Raw genomic sequence first — 22,275 nt, 5'->3', positions numbered from 1 at the left:
AGGAACACATTATTATCATGTGTGGTGCTGCATCCAAGCAGGTGGGTTCTTGACTGACAGAGTGCCATGATCAGTGAAATTGCAAAAGATTCCTATCCCGTGATGTTGAAAACCCTGTTTTAAATAATTAGATTATATAACTCTCTGGAGAACGTAGTGCTTGAATACTATCTATGGTACTTCTGTGTAAAACTGATTCCCTGTGAAAATGTTTGACACTGTTGCAGATTTTACTGAAGGGGCCTTGCAACAACAGTCTGTATTCTGTCACTAAAGTGTGCAATTAATAGCTTCAGATGGTTAAGGCGGAACTTTGGAGGATTGCAGGAAAAAGTTGTCACGTTGCTTATTTTTATTACAAACCCACTTTAATCAAACCACATCACTCTTACGCCCAATTGCATTGATTCATGACAGATTTACATCCCGAGATAGGAAAACGAGTTTGAGTGATGTGATGAATGTAGGAATAACGGGGGCGGGACTCTTCTGTCCGCCAGCTGTGTTTTTGGATTTTCCGTTCCCGCAGCTGGTCAATGGGTTTTCCCATTGTGGCCACCCCATTCCTATGGGAAACACGCGGGTATGGGCGCACTGCTGGCGGACGGGAGGATCCTGCCAATGGAGAATTCCGCTGCAGATATATTACGTTATAGGTTTTTGGTGTAGTAAGGGTTAAAAGCCTGTGTTTGAGTGTCTATGACTGCTGCAGTAGTGTTGTTAAAGAATCCTGGTTTTCAAAAGGTTTTGGGAGCAAAAGGTGCTATTAAGGCACCTTAAATAAGCTTGGGCTAATGCAGTTCTGTTTGGATTAAGGGGTTCCCTATAGAGTTAATTGGATTTTGGGCTGGACATAATGATGGAATTAATAGAAGGAGCACCCGGCATTTTGCAGAAAAGCAGTTTTAGTTGAGTTTTAGATTGAGAAGTGAGCAGAGGTCCAGCATCTGCTCTCCTTGCAGTTCACTTAAAGATATGTCTGTAGACAGATTAGCAGTTCCTTTCCAAGCAGTTCAGAATTATGTGACTGGAAGGTGAGCTGAAACAAGCTGAGAAGCAGGTTCTGAAGAAATGCAGCCAGAGTTCCAGCATGGTTCTGACAGGGTTCAGGTCTATTCCTTAAAACAGTCTCAAAGAACGTCTCTACAAACCAGGTATGCCAGGTCCGCTAATTGTATTTGAAAGTGGATTGAAATCTGAGATGGTTCTTTTGTTTGAGCCAAAATAAAGATAGCAGTTAAGTTGTATTGTATCCCTGTATTGCTTAACATTGTTGACGGGTTAATTGTAAGCTATTTTTCTTGTATGATGCTAAAGATATTTTAACATTGCGTTAGTAATGGTTTTTGTTTTAATATGCCGTATCCCTATTTTGTGCAAAATCACTCCTGGGGCAAGGTATACTTTCCTCACAGCCTTACAATATTACAATAAAATATTGGGATTTCTGTCCCGTTTCCCAGCCACTGTTGGGGTTTGGTCCAGGATTGCGACAGTGGAAAATCAAGACCAAAAGACATTCCTCAAAATGCATGCAATTTCCAATGGAATTTGTGTCCGATTCGCTGATTGCACTCAAGGCCAAAGTCTATCCCATAACATTCGGTTCTGATTGCAAAGCTTTCTCTCGCCGCTACCAGAAAATGAGGGGCGGGGTTCTCCATTTTCTGGTGCGGGGTGCCCCTGCCAGCAGCAGGATTCTCCATCCCGGCAGCCGGCCAGTGGGGTTTCCCCTTGTGGGAACCCCCATGTCAGTGGGAGATCCACGGGCGTGAGTGCGCTGCCAGCAAAATGGAGGATTCCGCCGATGGAGAATCCAGCCCAAGGATTTTCCATTTGGAAATGAAAAGTAACTGAGTTTTGCAACCTGAATATGAAATGTGGACCAGTGAGAAAAAACAGTCTGAATAGCGCCTACATTTTTCAAGCTGCAATGCCGATATTAAGATAAACAAGGTACTCAGTGTATTTATGACCACATTTGAAATTGTTGCATTGTTTGGTCATTCTGGACAATCAAGTTGTTTCTCTTTACAATAGTCGCAAAAAAAAACATCCTGTGGGACTTGTACACATGTAGAAACAACTCTCCATGTGATACCCAATCTATTTCCTTGCAGCTTACACAAAATGTGTACAAGGCAACATGACAAATACTTTGAGAAGAGTAAATCAGATTTGTCAGATTACTTGGTTGTTATATAAGGGGAAGGCGGCCAATACGGATTGAAAGATGTTGAAATAAATTTCAAGACAGGAACTGGTTTGATGGGGGAGGGGTAGCTAACCTTGAGCAGTGAAGAAGAATGAAGCCAGTCTGTTGTGCAGTCTCCAAGAATATTAGCCTTCATTTTACTTAATATGTTATGGTTCAGACCTGAAGTATTGGGAGTCTTATACATCTTGCATGAATTTAAAAAAATATATTAATGAAGTGGGCATTCTTAAATTTTATCCTGTGAGTGGGGAAGTTCTGGACTACTAAAAAGAATGTTGGTTTATCTCACTTTGAAGAGAATTGTATCCATTGATTAGATACAGGCACCAACCAGCAGCCCCGAAGTTAACAATCCCATGAGGTGCCAAGTGCAATGAAATTGCAAAAGATTATCCAGTGAAACTGAAAATGCTTTCTTCAATAATTGGATGAGGTAACTGTCACAGAGTCACAGAAAATACAGTGCAGAACAACCTCTATGGCCCGTCGAGCCTGCACCAACGCATCAAAAACACCTGACCTGCCTACCTAATCCCATTTGACAGCACTTGGTCCATAGCTTTGAATGTTATGATGCGCCAAGTGCCTATTCAGGTGCATTTTTAAAGGATGTGAAGCAACCCGCCTCCACCACCCTCGCAGGCAGTGCATTCCAGACCGACACCACCCTCTGGGTAAAAAGGTTTTTCCACAAATCCCCCCCACCCCCCCTCCAGATCGCCTGCCCCTCACTATGAACTTGTGTCGCCTCGTGACTGATCATTCATCTAAGGGGAACAGTTACTCCCTATTCAAACTGTCCATGCCCCTCATAATCTTGTACACCTCGATCGGGTTGCTTCTCAGTGTTCTCATCTCCGGTGAAAACAACCCAAGCCTACAAAACCTCTCTTCATAACTTAAATGTTCCATCCCAGGCAACGTCCTAGTGAATCTCCTTTGCACCCTCTCCAGTGCTATCACATCCTGTCGATAATGTGGCGATCAGAATCGTACACTGTACTCCTGCTGTGGCCTCACCAACGTTCGCTACAACTCTCAACAGGACCTCCCTGCTCTAGTAACCCAGGCCTCGATTGATAAATGCAAGTGGCTCAAATGCCTTTACCATCATCCAATTAACCTGCCCTTCTGCCTTCAGAGACCATTGGACAAACATGCCAAGGTCACTTTGTTCCTCGGAACTTCCCAGTGTCAGGCCATTCATTGAATATTTCCTTGTAAAATTGCTCCTTCCAAACTGTATCACCTCATATTTTTTAGGGTTAAACTCCATCTACCACTTTTCTACCTATTTGACCACCCAGTCTATATCTTCCTGTAACTCAAGACATTCAACCTCATCTGATCCCACCCACCCCATAGTCATCTATGTCGCTTACGTAAATGACAAATAGGGGACCCAGCACAGATCCCAGTAGTACGCCACTGAACACTGGCTCCCAGTCAGTAAAGCAGCCATCTGTCTTCACCCTCTGTCTCCTACAGCTAAACTAATTTTGAATCCACCTCATCAAGTTATCCTGTATCCCATGTGCATTTTTTAAAAGTCTCCCATGAAGGAACTTGTCAAAGGCTTTGATGACAACCATGTAAACTACATCAACTACACTATCTTCATCTACATACCAGGTCACATGCTCAAAATATTCAATTAAATTTATTAAGCATGTCCCCCCTATGACAAAGCCATGCTGACTATTCCTGATCAAACCTTGCCTCTCCAAGGGGAGATAGATTCTCTCCTTCAAAATGTTCTCCAATAGTTTCCCTACCACTGACGTGAGACTCACTGGTCCACAGTTCCCTGGCTTCTCTCTATTAAGCCTTTCTTAAACAGTGGGATCACATTAGGTATTCTCCAGTCCTTTGGCTCCTCCCCTGTGGCTGGAGAGGAATGACAAATTTGTGTCAGAGCCCCTGCAATCTCTTCCCTCACCTCCCACAGGATATTTGTCCACCTTTAAGCCTGCCAACACCAACACCTTGTCACTCCCTATGACAATTTGTTAAAGAATCTCACAGTCTCTGTCCCTCATTCTCTTGAGTGAAGACAGATATGAAGTTTTCATTCAACACTCTACTAATGTCCTCTGGCTCCCCCACAGACTTTCTCCTTGTTCCCTAATGGGCCCTACTCTTTTCCTGGTTATCCTCTTCCCATTGATATACTTTAAAAAATAAAAAGAAATTCCAATTAAGGGGCAATTTAGCGTGGCCAATCCACCTACCCTACACATCTTTGGGTTCTGGGGGCAAACCCCTTGCAAACATGGGGAGAACGTGCAAACTCCATACGGACAGTGACTCAGAGCCGGGATTGAACCTGGAACCTTGGCGCTGTGAGGCAGCAGTGCTCACCACTGCGCCACCGTGCTGCTCCCTATTGATATACTTATAAATACCTTGGGAATTTCCCTACTTTTACCAGACAGAGCTTTCTCATATCCCCTCTTTGCTCTCCTAATTGCTTTCTTAAGCTCCATCCTCCACTTTCTGTACTTCACTAATGTTTCCATTGATTTACTCTCCTTGCACGTGCTAAAATTCTCTCTTTTCTTTATCATCATACGCTGAATGTCTCTGGTCATCCATGGTTCTCTGGGCTTATTATTCCTTCCTATTAACCGAGAATAGGAATTTCACCTGAGTAAGGAGCAGTGCTCCGAAAGCTAGTGATTTGAAACAAACCTGTTGGACTTTAACCTGGTGTTGTAAGACTTCTTATTGTATTAACCGAGAAGGAACAGTTTGGGCCTGTACCCTCCGCATTGCCTTTTTGAATGTCCCCCACTGCTGTTCTGTAGATTTCCCCATATGTGACTCTTTCCAATGTAACTTGGCCAGATCCTTGGGGGAATTTAGCCAAATTCCCCCAATGTAAAATCTTTTTTTGTAACTATTTCTTTGTCCATAACAAACTTAAATTGGATCATGTTGTGGTCGCTATCACCAAAATGCTCCCCTACCATCACATCAACCACCTGCCCGGCTTCATTCCCCAGAATTAGGTCCAGCAATGCACCATCTCTTGTTCGACACTCTACAGATTGAGATAAAAAGTTCCCCTGTATGCATTTCAAGAACTCCATTTCATCTAAGCACTTAACACGATGACTATCCGAATGAATGTTGGGAAAGTTGTTATGGGTCAGGGTTTAGAGAACCTCAAAGTGTATCATGAAGTTCACCTGACCCACAACTTTTAATAGATTGTGGTATGGGGAGCACACGGCTCACTCTACAGGTGTGGTACAGCAAAAAAGGACAAGTATTTTTTAAAGCAAAACAATTTTTATTCTATGAACGCAAGTTAACCTTTTTTAAAACAACCAGTGAACATCTAAGCACCCAGTAAATCAAATATGACCCCAAAGACTACAACACTAAGTAACCCTGTAAGCTGTTCTTTTAACATCCAAAAGACTTAACAAACCTTCAAACAGAAGCACATTAGGTTTACATTCAATGCTGAGAGCTTTTACAATTCTGAGTTCACCAAGTGATCAATAGATAGTCTTTGGATGGCAGAGATCAACAGTACAGCCCTTTGTTTTATCTCCAGATGCAACTCACTGAAAAACACAGACACACCCAAGCTTTTTCTCAAACTGAAACAAAAAGCAGAAGTAGAGCTCAGCTCCACCCACACTCTGACATGACTCCAGTAACTTGAACAGCTCCATTTCTTAAAGGTACATTTCTTAAACACACATTTCTTAAAGGTACTCTCACACGACACCTCCTCCCAAGAAAACCAGTAAACCATCAATTTCAAGATGGTTTCATTTTTCACCTTTGCTCTATCCTTTAAGAAATACACACAATAAATATACTTGTTTGTTTCAAAAAACAACACACGCAAACAGGTATAATAATATAGTCCATTCTTTCCGTTCTTCTTCCTCCAACTGAAATCCTTCTGTTCATCACATTCGTGACAAAGCATCGGCTATCACGTTTTCCTGCCACATGTACTATTTTTAAATGAAGTGGCTGTAACAATAAACTGCAGTGAAACAGCCTTGCATTGCTATTCTAGAATCGCTCCAAAAACATCAACGGATTATGATTCGTATATATAATGGTGTCAGATGGATTGCTGGTCACATAAATGTGAAAATGTTGCAAAGCCAGCACCAAACTCAAAGTCCCCTTCTCAATCGTCGAATACTTTTTCTGGTGCCAATTCAATTTCTTTGAAAAATAATCAATAGGCCGCTCTAGCTCTTCGTCGTCATCCTATAGAAGCACCGCACCTACACCCACATCACTCGCATCAACCACCACTTTGAATGGTTTGGTATAATTTGGGATGACTAACACAGGAGCAGTGGTTAACACAGCTTTCAGGCCGTCAAATGCCTTTTGACACTCCGCTGTCCACTGGAATTTGTTATGTTTCAGCAAGTCCGTCAGTGGAGTGACCACACTGCTAAAAGTTGGGACAAATCTCCGGTAAAATCCACTCATACCAACAAATCGCATTGTTTCCCGTCGTGTCGAGGGTATCGGGAACTCCCCAATAACTTTCGTTTTCACATCCTGTGGGACCATTCGACCCTGTCCGATTGTATGGCCAAGGAAAGTGACTTGGGCTTTTCCAAATTCACTTTTGGCTAGGTTTATCACCAAACGCGTTCCCGGAAGTCGATTGATTAACTCCATCAGATATTTGAAATATTCTTTCCATGTCTGGCTGAAAATTACCAGATCGTCGATGTATACCGAACAATTGGGTAATCCTGAAATGACTGTGTGAGTTAACCGCTGAAATGGGGAGTTTGTCATGCCAAATGGAATAACTTTGAATTGGTATATACCACCTGGAGTCACAAAAGCTGAAATATCCTTCGCCCTTTCGGATAAAGGTACCGTCCAGTAACCTTCAAGTAAATCAAATTTGGAAATAAAAGCTGATTGTCCCACTTTTTTGCAATCCTCCAAATGTGGAATAGGATAAGAGCCCGTTCTTGTAACTGCATTAACCTTTCTATAGTCCACACACAGCCATTGAGTACCGTCTGGTTTAGGTACCATCACTATGGATGAGCTCCATTTGGCTCCAACCCACTCAATTATGCCATTTTTAAGCATACTCTCAATCTCTTTGTTAATCTGTGCCAATTTTAAAGGATTAAGTCTGTATGGCTGTTGTTTAATTGGAACAGCATTTCCACATCTACATCATGTATAGCCATTTTAGTACTTCCCAATTTATCTCCACAAACTTGCCCATGTGATATCAATAACTCTATCAGGTCAGTTTGTTTCTCCTCTGGAAGGTAACTCAGCAATTTATCCCAATTTTTAAGAACATCCTCATTTTCCAATTTAATTTGAAGTATGTCAAATTCACAGTCATCTGGATTTTGTTTGTCACCTTGAGTTAGAATCATTAAAACCTCCTCCTTTTTCTCTCCTTCCCTTTCAAAGTATCTTTTAAACATATTCACATGACACACTCGGTGAGTCTTCCTTCTATCTGGAGTTTTTACCACATAATTCACCTCACTTAATTTCCTTTCAATTTCATATGGTCCACAAAACCTTGCTTTTAAAGGCTCACCTACCACTGGTAACAACACTAAAACTTAATCTCCACTGTCAAAACTACAAACTTTGGATTACTTGTCCGCTACCCGTTTCATCACATGTTGTGCAACTTTTAAATGTTGTCCAGCCAATTTACCTACTCTATTTAATCGTTCCCTAAAATTTTGACACGTAATCCAATAATGTAATTTCCGATTTCCCACCCACCAATTTTTTCTTAATCAATTGAAGTAGTCCTCTTACCTCATGACCAAAAATTAGTTAAAAAGGACTGAATTTAGTTGACTCATTAGGTGCATCCCTAATTGCAAACAGTACGAATGGAATTCCTTTATCCCAATCCTCTGGATAATCTTGACAATAAGCCCTTAACATTGTCTATAATGTCTGAGGCCACCTTTCTCATGGTCCCCGTGATTCTGGATGGTACGCAGTTGATTTAAATTGTTTTATTCCTAAGCTATCCATAACTTCTTTGAATAACTTTGAGGTAAAATTTGATCCTTGATCTGATTGTATTTCTGTGGGTAGTCCATATCTAGTAAAGAATTTAAGTAACTCTTCCACAATCTTTTTAGCTGGAATGTTACATACTGGAATGGCCTCTGGAAACCTAGTAGACACATCCATTGTAGTGAAAAGATATTGGTTCCCACTTTTCGTTTTAGGAAGCGGTCCTACGCAATCAATTAGGATCCTTGTAAAAGGTTCCTCAAATTCTGGAATGGGTATTAAGGGCGCTGGTTTTATCACTGCTTGAGGTTTCCCTATCACTTGACATGTGTGACATGATTGACAAAATTTAACTCCATCTTTATGTAGTCCAGGCCAATAAATATGTTTTTGGATTTTAGCTTGGGTTTTCCTTATTCTCAAATTACCTCCCACTGGTACCTCATGTGCAACTCGCAACACCTCCTTTCTATACCCTACCGGCAATACTACTTGATGAACTTCTGCTCACTTTTCATCCGCCTGCATATGTAAAGGTCTCCATTTTCTCATCAAAAAATGCCAGGATATACGTCCTTCAACACTTCAGTTGTCTGATTTTCCACTGGTTTATCAAACACAATAGACATCACTCCCACCTGCGATCCAGCTATATCATTACCCAAGATAAACTGTATTCCTGGACAAGATAGTTTCTCTATTACTCCAACTACCACTTCACCACTCTTCACTGGACTTTCCAACCTTACCTTATATAATTGAACACTACTCCTCTCACCCTGAATTCCACATATTATCACCCTTTATGGCAACATTCTTCCCAAACTACATAACTCCTCACCTCTTCCCATTAAACATTGACTAGCTCCCGTATCTCTTAGAATTGTGACTTCTTTACCTGCTCCTCCTGATACACATGAGTAAACTTTACCCACACAAGTAAATTCTTCAAAGACATTTGGCACCTTCTTATCAATCACCTCTTGACCAGGCTGTACAATCTTTCCCACCTCCTTTGCTTCACTTGGGCTTTCCATTAACACTTTAACAAACCCCACTGTCTTATCCCAGTGCTTTTCTTCAACCACCAACATTATGTCTTGACATGGCCTAGTTTAGTACAATGAAAACATTTGAAACTTTTCATTTCTTTTCCACCTTCCTGGATTTTGTTTTTAATCTGAGGCACACTCGCCTGATTATCTCCCATCACATCACCTTTACTTTTACCACTTGAGTATTTCTCATGTCCCCAGTTTCTATCCCTCACAGGCTGAAACTGATGTCGGAAACCAAGCTTTGATTTATGAACTAATTCATAATCATCTGCCATTTCTGCTGCTAATCTCGCAGTTTTAATCCTTTGCTCTTCCACATGAGTTCTCACAACATCAGGAATTGAATTTTTAAACTCCTCAAAGTATAATTTCTCTGAGAGCGTCTTACATTTGGTCTATTTTCAAAGCCCTTATCCACCTATCAAAATTACTCTGTTTGAGCCTTTCAAACTCCATGTATGTTTGACCATATTCCTTTTTAAATTTCTAAACCTTTGTCTGTAGGCTTCAGGCACTAGTTCATATGCACCTCAGATGGATTTTTTTCACCTCCTCATACAACCCAGATACCTCCTCCGGTAATGATGCAAACACTTCACTAGCCCTCCCTTCCGCTTTGTTTGAATCAGTAATACCCACACGTCCTGTGGCCATTTCATTTGTTTAGCTACCTTCTCAAATGAAATGAAAAAGCCTTCTCCCTCCTTCTCGTCACACCTTGGCAATGCTTGGACATATTTAATTAGATCCCCACCACGCCTTCGACTATGATGCTCTTTCTCACTCTCCTCATCACTGTCATCCAACTATACGTTTCCCTTTACGTCTGTCAATTTTAACTGACTGTTATGTTTCATAGCCATTTTCTGAAGTTCAAACTCTCTCTCTTTTTCCCTTTCCTCCCTATCTCTTTCTTTTTGTTCTGCTGGGCTATTCTTTCTTTGTGTCTTTCTTCTCTCTCCCTTCTTTTCCCCCGATCTGTACCTCCCTTTCTCTTTCTTTTTCCCTCATTACATATTCAAGCTGCTTTAATTTTTTTTCATGTTCAAGTTGCTTAATCTGCAACTGGATCTTTGCCATTTCTAATGAGTCAGACTGTATCTCAGGCAACTTTAAATGCTTAGCCACCGCCATAATTACCTCATCTTTTCGCCAAATCTAACAGTCTGCTTTTAGTCTCTGCCCATAAGGCACTGCGTGTGATCGTCTCCACCCCCAAAAACTTCAGAGCCTTTGAAAGAGCCATTGTCCACAACACACTCCCCACTTAGACTAAAATACCACACCTGAAAAGCAACCACAATATGCTCACAAGTATTTTTTAAAACAAAACAATGTTTATTCTATGAACGCAAGTTAACCTTTTTTAAAACAAACAGTGAACATCTAAGCAACCAGTAAATCAAATACGACTCCAAAGACTACAACATTAAGTAACCCTTTAAGCTGTTCTTTTAACATCCAAAAGACTTAACAAACCTTCAAATAGGAGCACATTAGGTTTACATTCAATACTGAGACCTTTTACAATTCTGGGTTCACCAAGTGATCCACAGATAGTTTTTGGATGGCAGCGATCAACAGTACAACCCTTTGTTTTAACTCCAGATGCAGCTCACTGATAAACACAGACACACCCAAGCTTTTTCTCAAATTGAAACAAAAAGCGGAAGCAGAGCTCAGCTCCACCCACACTCTGACATCACTCCAGTAACGTGAGCAGCTCCATTTCATAAAGGTACATTTCTTAAACACCCATTTCTTAAAAGTACTCTCACATGACAAAGTTCAAATCACCTAATATTATTATTTTTACACACCTCCGCGAACTGCACACGTATTTGCTCCTCAAATTCATGCTGACTATCTGGGTGACTATTATAAACAGCTAGTAATGTGGCTGTCCCTTTTTTATTCCTAAATTCTATACACAAAGCATCATTTGATGCCCCCTCCAAGATATCATCTCTCCTTACAGCAGTAACAGTCTCCTTAAACAATAATGCGATGCCTCCTCCTCTTTTACCCCCTCCTCTGTCTCACCTGCAGATTCTATGTCCCGAACGTTGAACTGCAAATCCTGCCCATTCTGAAACCATATCTCCGTAATGGCTACTTTTTCACATGTCAACCCTTGCCCTTAACTCATCCGTTTTACCTGTAATTAAAGTAGAGACCATCCATCCTTGTCTTACTCCCTTGAAACTTACTACCACTGTATTTCCTCTGACTTGATTGATTTTCTGTGTTATGCTGTGTCCCTATTCTGCTAACAGTTTGCATCCCCTCCTCCTGCTGAATTAGTTTAAACTCCCAACAGCACTAGCAAACCCGCCAGCAAGGATGTTAATTCCACTCTGGTTCAGATGTGGACTGACCCACTTGTACAGGTCCCACCTTCCCCAGATACTCTTCCAGGAATCGAAAACCCTCCCCCCTGCACCAACGCTTAAGCCACGCCTTCATCTGTGCTGTTCTCCTATTTCTGTACTTGCCGGCACCTGGTACTTGGAGTAATCCAGAGATCACAACCCGAGAGGTCCTACTTTTCCTTTACAGCCTAACTCCCTGATGCAAGACCAGCTCCCTCTTTCTACCTATGTCATTGGAACCAGCATGTACCATAGCCTCCGTCTTATCACCCTCCCCCTTCAGGATGCCCTGCGACCATTCAGTGACATCCCGGACAATGGCTATCCTGTCTGGAGAACTTAGTGCTTGAATACTATCTGTGGTGCTTCTGTATAATTGATTAACTATGAAAATATAGCTATTGTTTTTGTTGAAGAGCGCTTGCAGCAAGTCTAACTTCTATCACAAAAGTGTACAATTAATAGCGGCAGATGGAGGGTGGGGGGGGGGTGGGTGCGGTGGGGGCAAGAGTAGCATCTGAGGATGGCAGAAAAAAGCTGCCAGATTGACAATGACAGCTGTGAGACAGAATTGAGAGGTTGAAGGGTACCAAGGGCTGGAAGCCCTAGTGCTGTTGGCCATTTGGGGAGAGTGACAGAGGCAGGCATGCAGTCTGTTCCCACCCTGGCCCACCACCATGTGGAAAGAGATTAATTAGCAAAGTAATAATTTTACAGGATGTGGGCTTCACTGTCTAGGCCAGCATTTATTGCCCATCCCTAATTGCCCTCGAGAAGGTGGTTGTGAGCCATCTTCTTGAACCGCTGAAGTTCCTGTGATGTCGTTACACCCACAGTACTGTTAGGGAGGGAGTTCCTGGATTTTGACCCAATGACAGTGAAGGAACAGTGATATATTTCCAAGTCAGGATGGTGAGTGGCTTGGAAGGGAACCTCCAGGTGGCGGTGTTCCCAAGTATCTGCTGCCAAATCCTTTGAGACGCTGGGGGTCGTGGGTTCCTGCAGTGCATTTTGGGGATAGTACGCACTGCTGCTACTGTGTGTCAGTGGTGGTGAGGATGAATGTTTGTAGAAGGGGCACCAATCAAGCAAACTGCTTTGTCCTGAATGGAGTCAAGCATCTTCAGTGTTTTTGGAGCTGCACTCATCCTGGCAGGTGGAGAGAACACCATTACATCTCTGACTTGTGCCTTGTAGATGTTGGACACGCTTTGGGGAGTCAGGAGGTGAGTTATTCACTGCAGGATCGCTAACTTTCTGCTGTGAACAAGAGGAAGTGAAGCTTCTTTTGATCGAGTGAGGAGCTGTCAATTATAGCATGAGTGTTTATAAACATTGTGGTTATAATCAAAGCAGGGTATTAGAGATGCATTCTCGCATGAAGGGAAGGATTGATAAACAATCCACCAAGCACCTGTCTCTGAACTAATAAAACATTCCATTTGCCAGTGAAATGTATTGCTGTTTGAAATTACATTGGAGTTTTGCTGCCAAAGGGGACTTGAAGCCCTTTCAAGTGCACTTGGCTTTTGAGGAAGCCTCTGACCCTTGTAACAGCTGCTGCGTTGAACACTTCTGTCTGAAGCAGCAGATGTGGAAGTGACAATGCCGTGATTTTTTACAATAATGCCTGGAATGCTCTTCAGCTTTCAGGCAGTGGTGACGAATGAGGGTCTCTGATGGGGGTTCAATGATGTCTTTGATGTGGGTCTCTGATGGGGGTCCCTGATAGGGGTGATTGATTGGGGTTGGATCACCCTCATGCATATGTACTGTGCGGGAGGTGGGGGGTGACCCATTATTCCCATGGTCGGAGGGGAGGGGCAGGATGCCCCTACTTGTCAGTGGAGGGTGGGGGGGTGGGGGCAGGAGTAGCATTGTGGGGGAGAGGAGTTCCGCTGCTGGACCTCAGGATTGCTCAAAATGGCACCCTAAGGTACTGAGATTCCGACAGAATCCGGCAAGCTCTCCACCGTGCACATTTTGCCAAGGGTAAGGAGAGAGACTCATATCTCAGCCTCGCTCAAAGCACCAACTGAGACCAGTTCCCATTCTCCGCTGGCGGGTGCACGAAAGTGTTAATTGGCCATTTTACTTCCCATCATCATGGCATATGCGGCCTAATGTGGGGCAGGGTTTTATGACACCTTTGGGACCCAACTTTGGCCCATAGCATCTGTACAATCTTCTGACATACGGAGATTGTGCCGGACATGCATTTGGACTAGGGGGAAGTCTCGACACATGGATGTGAGCGCTGAATGTGTGCCGCATTCAAACTCCCGACCTGTTTCAAAAATTGTTTTCGTGGAAGCATTGCGCTGAACCCGCTAAATGGAAATTGAACGGACAGTGCTAACTTAACTGGCTTGCCATGATCTGAGGCAAACATTTTGCTTGTTTTTTTTCTCGTGTAGAATCATTGAGCAAAGGCAGGAGACATCGAGAGACCATTTTTCGGTGGGTTAATGTTTGATAAAATTGTTTATAAATTTGTTTAACATGCACATAAAGTGAGAGATATTTATATTTTTAAACTTTGGTTTGTCATGAGGCTGTTGATTCCAGTAAAAAAAGTACTTTGCTCTATAAAGTGAGTTTGGAGTCACAGAATGTGAAAGAAAGATGTCTTTTAAGCTTTGGTTTGTCATGAGGACGTTAATTCCATTTAAGGAACTGTAATGGACCCAGTGGGTATGGAGTGTATGTAACCTTCGGCGAGCCCTCGCGAAGGAGTATGATTGTCCATCTAAGAAACGCCGTGTTGCTGGTTCTGGGGTCTGTGGATCGTTGCGTGACTGATGAGCCCAATCCTAGAGCCGCAACTATGGCTACACACAACACGTGTTTCCAGAACGTGTGATGGGTCCTTGCACTCTAGATTGCATGCATTCCTTTCTCAGGCTCCTTTTCCAGGCCTCCTCTTGCCATGGAGCCTTCAGTCTGGAGGTTCCTCCAAGTAGGTCTCTTCCGAGCAAGGGCCTCCCGATTTCTAAGTTGCATTTCTTCAGGTAAGCCTGCAGGTTGCATTTGAGACATTTCCTTTGTCCTCCTCTTGTTCGGGAATCAACTTTGAGCTGAGTGAAGAAGAATTGCTTTGGCAATTTGGACTCCAACATGTTAAGCATGTGGCCGGCCCAGCGGAGTTGGTTTTGGATGATCATGACCTCAATGGGGGACTTTAACTTTCCAAATATTGACTGGAAACGCTATAGTTCGAGTACTTTAGATGGGTCCGTTTTTGTCCAATGTGTGCAGGAGGGTTTCCTGACACAGTATGTAGATAGGCCAATGAGAGGCGAGGCCATATTGGATTTGATACTGGGTAATGAACCAGGACAGGTGTTAGATTTGGTGATAGTGACCACAATTCGATTACGTTTACTTTAGTGATGGAAAGGGATAGATATATACCGAAGTCAAGAAATATATCTGGGGGATAGGCAATTAAGATGCGATGAGGCAAGACTTAGGATGCATCGGATGGAGAGGAAAACTGCAGGGATGGGCACAATGGAAATGTGGAGCTTGTTCAAGGAACAGCTACTGCGTGTCCTTGATAAGTATGTACCTGTCAGGCAGGGAGAAAGTGGTCGAAGATGAGACATGAAGGTTCAGTAAGGGCGCTCGAGAGTTACAGGTTAGCTAGGAAGGACCAAAAGAGAGAGCTAAGAAGAGTCAGGAGGGGACATGAGAAGTCTTTGGCAGGTAGGATCAAGGATAACCCTAAAGCTTTCTATAGATATGTCAGGGATAAAAGAATGACTAGGGTAAGAGTAGGGCCAGTCAAGGACAGTAGTGGGAAGTTATGCGTGGAGTCTGAGGAGATAGGAGAGGTGCTAAATGAATATTTTTCATCAGTATTCACACAGGAAAAAGACAATGTTGTCGAGGAGAATACTGAGATTCAGGCTACTGACTAGAAGGGCTTGAGGTTCTTAAGGAGGAGGTGTTAGCAATTCTGGAAAGTGTGAAAATAGATAAGTCCCCTGGGCCATATGGGATTTATCCTAGGATTCTCTGGGAAGCTAGGGAGGAGATTGCTGAGCCTTTGGCTGTGATCTTTAAGTCATCTTTGTCTACAGGAATAGTGCCAGAAGACTGGAGGATAGCAAATATTGTCCCCTTGTTCAAGAAGGGGTGTAGAGACAACCCCGGTAACTATAGACCAGTGAGCCTTACTTCTGTTGTGGGCAAAGGCTTGGAAAGATTTATAAGAGATAGGATGTATAATGATCTGGAAAGGAATAATTTGATTAGAGATAGTCAACACGATTTTGTGAAGGGTAGGTCATGCCTCACAAACCTTATTGAGTTCTTTGATAAGGTAACCAAACAGGTGGATGAGGGTAAAGCAGTTGATGTGGTATATATGGATTTCAGTAAAGCGTTTGCTAAGGTTCCCCATGGTAGGCTACTGCAGAAAATACGGAGGCATGGGATTCAGGGTGGTTTAGCAGTTTGGATCAGAAATTGGCTAGCTGGAAGAAGACAAAGGATGGTAGTTGATGGGAAATGTTCAGACTGGAGTCCAGTTACTAGTGGTATACAACAAGGATCTGTTTTGCGGCCACTGCTGTTTGTCATTTTTATAAATGACCTGGAGGAGGGCGTAGAAGGATGGGTGAGTAAATTTGCAGATGACACTAAAGTCGGTAGAGTTGTGGACAGTGTGGAAGGATGTTACAAGTTACAGAGGGACATAAATAAGCTGCAGCGCTGGGCTGAGAGGTGGCAAATGGAGTTTAAAGCAGAAAAGTGTGAGGTGATTCATTTTGGAAGGAATAACAGGAAGACAGAGTACTGGGCTAATGGTAAGATTCTTGGTAGTTTGGATGAGCAGAGAGATCTCAGTGTCTATGTACATAGATCCCTGAAAGTTGCCACTCAGGTTGAGAGGGTTGTTAAGAAGGCGTACGGTGTGTTAGCTTTTATTGGTAGAGGGGTTGAGTTTCGGAGCCATGAGGTCATGTTGCAGCTGTACAAAACTCTGGTGCGGCCGCATTTGGAGTATTGCGTGCAATTCTGGTCACAGCATTATAGGAAGGATGTGGAAGCATTGGAAAGGGTGCAGAGGGGATTTACCAGAATGTTGCCTGGTATGGAGGGAGGATCTTATGAGGGAAGGCTGAGGGACTTGAGGCTGTTTTCGTTAGAGAGAAGAAGGTTAAGAGGTGACTTAATTGAGGCATACAAGATGATCAGAGGATTAGATAGTGTGGACAGTGAAAGCCTTTTTCCTCGGATGGCGATGTTTAGCACGAGGGGACATAGCTTTAAATTGAGGGGAGATAGATATTGGACAGATGTCAGAGGTAGGTTCTTTACTCAGAGTAGGAAGGGAGTGGAATGCCCTGCCTGCAACAGTAGTGGACTCGCCAACATTAAGGGCATTCAAATGGTCATTGGATAGACATATGGATGATAAGGGAATAGTGTAGATGGGCTTGAGTGGTTTCACAGGCCGGCGCAACATCAAGGGCCGAAGGGCCTGTACTGCGCTGTAATGTTCTATGTTCTATGTTCTATGTTGGTGTTCTTGACTCCTTCAAGGATGCTGATGTTAACGCGCCTGTCCTCCTAGCTGATGCGGAGTGAAAGTACACTTGGATTTTGCAATGCATTGAAAGCTGTGTTGTTTAAGAGTCTCCCGAATACAATATTGATCCTGACAAGACTCAGTGGTTACTTCAAATGCTTTAACAAAGTTTAATGCCTTAGTTGACATATGCAAGCCTCCTGTAAGCTAACGTGAACTATCTCTCTGACAGGTATTGCAGAATCCAGTGCAGATTCAAAATCTGGAGTCCGGCTACATGTGTGCTTGATGAAGCAAATAAATTACTCACTGCTTAGAGTATACAGGCAAAGGATATCATGTGAAATGATGTCTGAGCCGATTTGTGTCAGGAGACTGCTTTTCAGCAAGGTTGCAATGGGACGCATTTGTGAAATGTTGAAGGAAGATCTGAAGCTGAACTTAAACTGCCGCACCGCCTTAACAGTGAAGATAAAACTCACAAAATTTATAGTGTATTGTGCATTACATAACTTTGCCTTTCACATCGACTGACCATTTACCCAGAAGATGACTTGCCATCAGATGTGGAGGATTTGGAGGTGGACAATATGGGGCCTGATGCGGACATACCTCTACGTGTAGGGGTGCAAGCCAGAGCCAGAAGATGCAAGACCAGTTTGTGTTCACCTGGCAACTGCTGCTTTTGGACATTGAAAGCTCTCACCTTCTCCCTCTCCTCGTCTCCCTCCCTCCTCCCCTCCTGCCTTCCCCCTCTTGTTCCCTTCTCCTCCCTCCCCTCCCTCCTCTATTCACAGAAAGACAACAGAACCCTTTTGTTCAAGTAAAATAATAGTTGATTGATCGTTGTGCTAAAGTGAAAAGATATATTTTATTGCAAGACATTTGGAAAAGTTGATGTATTTATTAAACAAAATATCATACCAAAGTTGCTAATGTTAAACGTTAAGTGAAATGTTAACACGGTATTAAAGTTTTGTATTTCTAACATTATTTTTGTTGATAAATATTTTCCATTAAACTTTACAAAGTTTTACAAATGAATTACTGAAACATCAAAACACAACATTCAATTATGAGATAATTATAAATGAATGAGATAATTGAAGTAAACAAGGCAGAATTATAATAATGATAAACACAAATTAAAATAAAATCAGATGGAAGAAGGACAGTGACAGCTAAAAGCAAAAAGCCCTGAGGGACACCTTTTAAATCTTATGACCAGATCAAAACCATCTTGCGACATCACTTTAAGTCACTTTCTGCGGGTCTATCAAGAAATGGTTTTATTTACATTTTGCCCTACTTCAAGAATCTCCATTGTTATTGGTCAGAGAAATTCTGACTTCTCTTCGACTAAATTTTCAGTTTCCATGTTCTAAATTAAAACATACTCACACTTTTAAGCATGCCAACGTAAAATTATATAATAATAGAATGCAGATTTAAATAGTAGTTTCACAGGTTTAAAACAAACAGCAATACCTATCTTCACTAATAAATATAAAGAAAGAGTCATCTTCAATTCTCAATAATAAAATTAAAATTTATTTTCAAAGCACCAGTAACAATAGCATTGCCTGTTTGAAAGAAAGGTGAATAGAAGCTGTAAAAAAACATCATCACCATACTTTAAAACAGCTGTGAAACCGATTGCATGCTGGCTCCAAATAAAAACCTTTGCATAACTTTTTGTTGGCCTAAAACTGAGGAGGTTCTGGAGCAGAGGGCTGGATTCTCTATCCTGCCGCGCCAGATTTCTGTGCAGCACGCCAGCGGAATGCTCCATTTCGCCGGCTGGTCAATGGGGTTTCCCATTGTGGGGCAGCCCCACACCGTCGGGAAACCCCGGGCGGGCTGCCAGCAAAATGGAGCATTCCGCCGGCGGAGAATCCAACCCACCTTCTTCAGCACCATCTCAACAGTGTTACAGGTGGACCTAGAACTCAGTTCCCTAGGGGTTATATTTGGAGTCAGACTCGCCGGAGCTCCAGACAGGGGCGGGGACTGATATCTTAGCCTTGGCCTCGCTGGTGGAGAGAAGGCGGATCCTATTGATTTGGAGGTTGTCGTGTTGGGTGTTCATGTGCACAAATGAGCCAACACGGCTGTAGATGGTGCAACTTTGTTTTATTATCTTAACAACGGTTACAACTAACTGCTGGCTTGGGTACGTGCTTCACCAGCTAACCTGTGGATCCAGCCCTATCACTATCTTAGTGAGGCACGCAGCACGTGGTCTATGTCTGAGTGGCACGCTGTGAGCTCTGTGCTCTGAGCTATCTCCTGGTAGAATGAGCGAGAACTGTGGTGTTCCCTGTTTTATAGTGCGTGTGCTCTCACTGGTGATTGGCTGCGATATTATGTGTGTGCTGGTTGGTCCAACTGCCTGTCCATCAGTGTGTGTGTGATTGTACCATGATATGCTGATGTGGATATCATGACATCCCCCCTTTCACAAAGGATATGTGCCTACATGCGAATAAATAGAAATGTGTACTGAGTGCATCTGAGTATGTGTATGCAATATTTACATCATGTACATGAGGCTGAACTATATACAGAGGAAGGTGTCAGGTGCAACAGAGCAACGAGGTTGTACCAATAACAGAACAAATGCAATCAGCAAACAACGAGAGAAAACTTCTGGAACAATGAACGACAAGAAAAGAAATTCGTTAACAGTACTGTAAAACAATTCAGTAAGTCCAATGTGCTAACAGGCTCATAAGTCAAGTCTCTCAGGTGGGCGACAAATTTGGGTTGACCGCCTCAAGGGTGGGTCAGGATTCACCGGCTGAGGATGGTACAACTCTGTTTTATTATCTTAACAATGGTTACAACTAACTGCTGGCTTGGGTACGTGCTTCACCAGCTAACCTGTGGACCCAGCCCTATCACTATCTTAGTGAGGCACTCAGCACATGGACTATGTCTGAGTGGCACGCTGTGAGCTCTGTGCTCTGAGCTATCTCCTGGTATAATGAGCGGGAACTGTGGTGTTCCCTGTTTTATAGTGCGTGTGCTCTCACTGGTGATTGGCTGCAATGTTATGTGTGTGCTGGTTGGTCCAACTGCCTGTCCATCAGTGTGTGTGTGATTGCACCATGATATGCTGATGTGATATCATGACAGAGGTCAGTTGCTCCATCCTGTGCACCAGTATGGCTGGGAGACTGAATGGAGTTTCTCAGCCTAGTGAAACTTAAATTTAGCGTAAGAGAGAATGCGGAGCGGATTCACAAAAGATGGTGTCCGTTCATACCTCACTTAATTAATCAATTGTTAATTAATTGTTTTCAGTTTGAGGGAGGGATTGTTAAATGTTAGTTAAATCTGTGTCATGTAACTTGTGTGAAAAATTTTGGAAAAGCTGATAAAAATATTTATTTAAAAAAATTAAAACCTGTGGTTTAAATCCCTGATGTCAAAGGGCATTCCCTTAGTTTTCCCGTCACAAGGAGGCGTGGCTACATTCAAACTGTGCAGTGCTGGGGCCTACTTAGAGTGTCCCGATGCAGGCCCAAGGCTGTTGCTGGAGTTGGAAAGTTCATCACAGTTTTAAAGCACTGATAAGTGGGCACTTTTGCACCTCCTCATAGGTGGGCCATGGCTTCCTGCTGATACACGGGCGTTATGGGCCATCGCCCTTTTCCTGCCAAAATAGATGGCCTAGAATGAATGCCAGATGTGGATGACTGGAAAAAGATCATTATCAATGGAAGTCCTGAGTTCACAAGAAAGGAAGGTGTTGTGTTATGTAATTTGGAATAACGCAAGCTGCCACTTGATGCAGTTTTGAGTAAAAGATGCTCCAGACTTTGAAATGAGTTCAACGTGTTTTATTGAACTATTAGCACAGTTTTCAATGAGTTTGACTCTCTGCTAATCTAAATGTAGTAATTCAGTCTAACTGAACCAGCCTTGCTCTAAGTCATGTGCTGGGGTGTGATGCTGAGGATACACCCTGTCTCACTTTGTAGATGCTGGTCTGTGGAAAAAGGTGGGGTGTGTGCGCCTCATCCGTTTTATAGTGAGATACCACCTCTGAGTGTCCTGACTGCTCATTGGTCGTGTCCTATTCTATGTGTTCATTAGCTGCATGTTTGCATATCATGACAGAAGGTATACCATATATCAGCTAAATATATGAGAGATCCTATCGGGGAGGTCAAATTTGTAGATAAGCTAGAAAGAAAGATTGATAAAACCTGAGCAAGGTTTAGTAAATGTAATTTCGATGTAGAGTACTTTCTTACAATTTTTTGAAAAATTCTTACTTCCCTACTATTTATTCGACTGCCATTGTTACTGCGAGCACATCTATGCAAGGCCTTCTCTCGTTTACCTCAGAGGTATTGCCTTGATGGAAGACTCATGCCATCACTCAACTGTAGCCTGGCATCCAGTGACAATCTTGGGCCTTGGGTGGGTGTCATGCCAGCAATAGTCAACACCGGTTGCACAGGTTGCTAAAAGCTGAATTAGAGAGGTAGGTTTGAAGCAGCATCTTTAAGGAGGAGAGAATAGTACTGCGATGAAGGTACAAGGATGAGAATCTATAATCGAGGGTTTCCCACTTCTGAAGCCAAGAAGCACAGGTGAGATGGGTAAGCAGGAATTGATCTAGGATCCGATACTGTAGCAGAATTTTGGATGAACACAGATTTATGGAGGGTGATAGATTGAAGGCCGACCAGGAAAAAATTGGAATAATCAAGGCCAGAGGTAACAAAAGCATGGGCGAGGACTTCAGCAGCAGATGGAATGAGTCAGGGGCAGAGTCACATCTTGGGCACGATTCTCCCGCCAGCTCCCACCAGCGGGAAAACCGGAGAGATTCCCACTGACGCTAGAAGCGAACCCCATGCGCCATTCAATGACACACCGGTGTTCTCACTGGACCTGAAAAGGGTGGGACCTCATTTCTCTGACTGGTCCTACACTTGAGAGATTGATCTCAGAATGCTGCTGCACCCCAACCTGGATAGATGGTGCGGCTCCCCCCTCAGTCCCTCCCTTCAGCTCCTCCGCCCCAGTCCTCGTCATAAGACCCTTCAGTCTCCTCCTTAATAC

Source organism: Scyliorhinus torazame, chromosome 15, assembly GCF_047496885.1.
Source record: "Scyliorhinus torazame isolate Kashiwa2021f chromosome 15, sScyTor2.1, whole genome shotgun sequence".
Taxonomy (NCBI): domain Eukaryota; kingdom Metazoa; phylum Chordata; class Chondrichthyes; order Carcharhiniformes; family Scyliorhinidae; genus Scyliorhinus; species Scyliorhinus torazame.
The sequence above is the reverse complement of the archived record's forward strand: the minus strand, read 5'-3'. Positions refer to the sequence as shown.